Source organism: Coregonus lavaretus (assembly GCF_964263955.1).
Source record: "Coregonus lavaretus genome assembly, chromosome: 26".
In the NCBI taxonomy this organism is placed as follows: Eukaryota; Metazoa; Chordata; class Actinopteri; order Salmoniformes; family Salmonidae; genus Coregonus; species Coregonus lavaretus.
The window spans coordinates 17,707,456-17,713,286 of record NC_140013.1 but is presented as its reverse complement, the minus strand read 5'-3'; positions in this window follow the sequence as shown (position 1 = coordinate 17,713,286).

Below are 5,831 nucleotides of genomic sequence, written 5' to 3'. Positions count from 1 at the left end.
TGAACATTTACACGTTCAATTCTTACTTTACGTCTCCCTTTAATCGGTTACAGATCATTTTTTATGCGTACAAACTTTTGTCAGTAATGTGGCATCTGCAGAGGACATGAACCGAACGTAGCTAGTCAAAGTTAGCTAGTCAATCAAGCAACTCTAGCCCAGACGTTAGAGTTGCTTTGCAGCTTCTGGTTTCATTTCCAAAATAAAAGTCTAGAGCTTGATTTAGAACTGCATTCAACAACGACCTTTTACCAGTAGATTACGTAGTATAGGCTTGGGCCTTCAGCAAATGACTTGTGTGAGAATGATAAAGACACAGAAGAGCCTTGCCTAGAATAACCACCTGAGCTGCAAATTAGAAAGTAAATATGATTTAGGCCTATTCCGCTATCTAAATATGCCATGCTGTTGTGTGTTATTTAATGGCCATATAATTGCATAATTAATTTTTATAGCCGCGTGGGAAAATGGTGGTGATCATGTGCACAGACCAGCTGGCTGGTGTGTTTACGGACATATTCAATCTCTCCCTTTCCCAGTCTGCTGTTCCCACATGCTTCAAGATGGCCACCATTGTACCTGTACCCAAGAAAGCAAAGGTAACTGAATTAAATGACTATCGCCCTGTAGCACTCACCTCTGTCATCATGAAGTGCTTTGAGAGACTAATCAAGGATCATAACACCTCTACCTTACCTGTCACCCTAGACCCACTTCAATTTGCTTACCGCCCCAATAGATCCACAGACGATGCAATCGCCATCACACTGCACACTGCCCTATCCCATCTGGACAAGAGGAATACCTATTTAAGAATGCTGTTCATTGACTATAGCTCAGCATTCAACACCATAGTACCCTCCAAGGTCATCATTAAGCTCAAGGCCCTGGGTCTGAACCCCGCCCTGTGCAACTGGGTCCTGGACTTCCTGACGGGCCGCCCCCAGGTGGTGAAGGTAGGAAACAACATCTCCACTTCGCTGATCCACAACACTGGGGCCCCACAAGGGTGCGTGCTCAGCCCCCTCCTGTACTACCTGATCACCCATGACTGCGTGGCCAAGCACGCCTCCAACTCAATCATCAAGTTTGCAGACGACACAACAGCAGTAGGCTTGATTACCAACAATGACGAGACTGCCTACAGGGAGGAGGTGAAGGCTCTGGGAGTGTGGTGCCAGGAAAATAACTTCTCACTCAACGTCAACAAAACAAAGGAGATGATCGTGGACTTCAGGAAACAGCAGAGGGTGCACCCACCTATCCACATCAACGGGACCGCAGTGGAGATAGTGGAAAGCTTCAAGTTCCTTGGCGTACACATCACTGACAAACTGAAATGGTCCACCCACGCAGACAGTGTGGTGAAGAAGGCGCAACAGAGCCTCTTCAAACTCAGGAGGCTGAAGAAATTCGTCTTGGCACCTAAAACCCTCACAAACTTCTACAGATGCACAATTGAGAGCATCCTGTCAGGCTGTATCACCGCCTGGTACGGCAACTGCACCGCCCGCAACCGCATGGCTCTCCAGAGGGTGGTGCGGTCTGCCGAACGCATTACCGGGGGTAAACTACCCGCCCTCCAAGACACATACAGCACCCGATGTCACAGGAAGGCCAAAAAGATCATCAAGGACATCAACCACTCGAGCCACTACCTGTTCACCCCACTATCATCCAGAAGGCGAGGTCAGTACAGGTGCATCAAAGCTGGGACCGAGAGAATGAAAAACAGCTTCTTTCTCAAGGCCATCAGACTGTTAAATAGCCACCACTAGAACATTAGAGGCTGCTGCTGCCTATTGAAATCCCTGGCCACTTTAAGAAATGGAACACTAGTCACTTTAATAATTTTTACATATCTTGCACTACTCATCTCATATGTATATACTGTATTCTATTCTATAATATTCTACTGTATCTTAGTCCATGCCGCTCTGTCATTGCTTGTCCATATATGTATATATTCTTAAATTCCATTCCTTACTAGTTTTGTGTGTATTTGGTATATGTTGTGAAATTGTTGGATATTACTTGTTAGATATTACTGCACTGTCGGAGATAGAAGCACAAGCATTTCGCTACACCCGCTATAACATCTGCTAAACACGTGTATGTGACAAATAACATTTGATTTGATGTAAACTAATGAATCACACTTTTTGGACTGTAAGCCTTATATTAGGCATTTTGACTGTTGTATTAGTGAATTACACTCTGTATGTAGGCTTATTATAGCCAGTTGCGTTGCACAACCCCATCACGCAGAGGCTATATCCATATCAATAAATGAGACAAAACCTGTCCTGAGCGAAATGGCCAAGGGGTCCCAAATGGTCAACCCAATCTATAGCCTATTCTTATTGCCAGATCTGTTTTCCCTATCAGCCACTGCACGTGCTTCTTCAACTATTTTGTTTAAAATGTATTTAGAGGCTACATTTAGAGGCCTGTGAGCTAGGGACTCTTTTTAAGGGGAGCCCTATAATAAAAATAGTTATAAAACACAAATAGAGTTTAAAAGTTATTCCACAAGACACCAGTACCTAAAATGATAGCCTAAATTGCAATGCCTACAAGTTGAAAGCCTAAAGAACTTTAGATAATTTTAAATACACATGGATTTCAATAAACAAATGGATAAGACTGTTCTATTCTCTTTGATTTAGTTCCTATTGCAACTCAGACAAATGACTGAATGGATGACATACTGACTGAACTGAATGAAGGATGAATTAAATGTTCAAATATTTTGGAATGACTAGTCGCATCATGCATGCTCTTTATTTGGCTAGTAGGCAAATAGGCCTACATTAGCGTATAATTACTCTATGACTGCATGCCTCCAGAAGGGCATCTTCTGAGGCTGAGGGGTGCTTTTCCGAAGACGCATGGTGCTATGGTGCTGCATGGAGATCACAAACTCTTCAACTGGGCATCAGTGTCACGATGGAGGGAATAGCCTAAATGGAGACTACCTAAGACCACTGACACAGACTTATTGTAAAGTGTGGGAATAAGCTTATGCCAAACTTAGCCAACGTTTAACCTCCCCATTATTCATTTCAAAGTCCATATGTTCATTATTTTAAATTCATATTAACCCCTCCTACAGAATATGCTTTGGCAAGATTGTGAGTGGCAAAGACTCCAGTGGTCATACATAATTCATAGATTCACCAAACATCTATTATTATTCTACAGTGCCTTCGGAAAGTGTTCAGACCCCTTGACTTTTTCAACATTTTGTTACGTTACAGCCTTATCCTAAAACTTTTTTACTTATTTTTTCTCATCAATCTACACACAATACCCCATAATGACAAAGCAAAAACAGGTTTTTAGAAATGTTTGCTAATTTATATATTTTTTAAACTGAGATATTACATTCAGACCCTTTACTAAGTACTTTGTTGAAGCACTTTTGGCAGCGATTACAGCATCGAGTCTTCTTGGGTAGGACTCTACAAGCTTGGCACACCTGTATTTGGGGAGTTTTTCCCATTCTTCTCTGCAGATCCTCTCAAGCTCTGTCAGATTGGATGGGGAGTGTTGCTGCACAGCTATTTTCAGGTCTCTCCAGAGATGTCGATCGGGTTCAAGTCCGGGCTCTGGCTGGGCCACTCAAGAACATTCAGAGACTTGTCCCGAAGCCACTCCTGCGTTGTCTTGGCTGTGTGCTTAGGGTCGTTGTCCTGTTGGAAGGTGAACCTTCGCCCCAGTCTGAGGTCCTGAGTGCTCTGGAGCAGATTCATCTTTGCCTCGATCCTGACTAGTCTCCCAGTCCCTGCCGCTGAAAAACATCCCCACAGCATGATGCTGCCACCACCATGCTTCACCATAGGGATGGTGCCAGGTTTCCTCCAGACGTGACGCTTGGCATTCAGGCCAAATAATTCAATCTTGGTTTCATCAAACCAGAGAATCTTGTTTCTCATTGTCTTTAGGTGCCTTTTGGCAAACTCCAAGCGGGCAGTCATGTGCCTTTTACTGAGGAGTGGCTTCTGTCTGGCCACTCTACCATAAAGGCCTGATTGGTGCAGTGCTGCAGAGATGGTTGTCCTTCTGGAAGGTTCTCCCATCTCCACAGAGAAACTCTAGAGCTCTGTCAGAGTGACCATCGGGTTCTTGGTCACCTCCCTGACCAAGGCCCTTCTCCCCCGATTGCTCAGTTTGGCCGGGCGGCCAGCTCTAGGAAGAGTCTTGGTGGTTCCAAACTTCTTCCATTTAAGAATGATGGAGGCCACTGTGTTCTTGGGGACCTTCAATGCTGCAGACATTTTTTGGTACCCTTCCCCAGATCTGTGCCTCGACACAATCCTGTCTCGGAGCTCTACGGACAATTCCTTCGACCTCATGGCTTGGTTTTTGCTCTGACATGCACTGTCAACTGTGGGACCATATATAGACAGGTGTGTGCTTTCCAAATCATGTCCAATCAATTGAATTTCACACAGGTGGACTCCAATCAAGTTGTAGAAACATCTCAAGGATGATCAATGGACAGGATGCACCTGAGCTCAATTTGAGTCTTACAGCAAAGGGTATGAATACTTATGTAAATAAGGTATTTCTGTTTTATATTTTTAATAAATGTGCAAAACATTCTAAAAAACTGTTTTTGCTTTGTGATTATGGGGTATTGTGTGTAGATTGCTGAGGGAAATGTTTTATTTAATCCATTTTAAAATAAGTCTGTAACGTAACGAAATGTGGAAAAGTCAAGGGGTCTGAATACTTTCCAAAGGCACTGTATGTTTCATTATTCCTGTTCTATACTACTGGTTATGATTGCAGACAGAGCCCAGAGAATGGGATGGTGCAATATTGAATTAGTCATATTTTGATAAGGTGCATGCATGGGGATGTCCACGTCACCCAGAGATATGCCCATGCTGTAGAGATACACCCAGCGGACTGAAACTTCACTGTTGTAGGCATAATACAGCTAGTGCTATCTAGACTTGCGCTGGCAAACAAATCCATTACATTTGCTACCTAAATGTGACGTAAACTCAACTGAGAAGTAATACAGAATGGAGACTTTAAACTTGAAAACGTGCAGGATACCTCTTTCCGGTTTCCCTGACTTCGTATTTTTTTATACTTTGTTATGCTTGTTCACATAGTACTCCTCGCAGGCCGTTTGGTGTATGTTTTTTTTGTTGGTGAGATGGAACTGCCAAAACTCTGAAAGGTATTATTGTACATCAGAATTGCAACAAGATTTGTTCGAGACTAAAATGTTGGTCCGTAATCGTAACATGGTATTTGTGTGTTCACAGATAAAATTTCACATTTACGTTTCATGTTTCACGCATGGATTTTCTTACGAGCCTAACAATTTACATATGGATTTTCTTACGATCCTAATGATACTTACATTCAACATTTTGGCAGCTATCTGGCTCCATATGCAACATTCGTTAACAGACTCAAACTAGTTTTAACTATTTTATTTCAGTGCCAGGGGTAGCTACGTCTGTTTTGCAACAATGTTTGTGTTGCAACAAGAGTAGCACATAAAAGTCAAAGAAAAAGGTTGCCAGTTGTCAGCATTGAGTTTCTTGTTAAAGTTACACATTTTGTAGTAATTCACCTGTATTCAGCCTTGAATGGCAAGATCCTCCAACAAAGACTTAATTCTATATAAAATGCTCACCTGCAATGCATGGTTACCAAGTTCACCAAGTTTGGAAGTGTAACTTTGTCTTGTGGGGGCAGTGCGTCTTTCTGAAAATAAGTTCAACCACAAAGTTAATTGTGAATGTCGAATAGCATGTTAGTTAACAGTCAAAGAGATTTGTGTATTGTAGGCATGCTTTGATGTG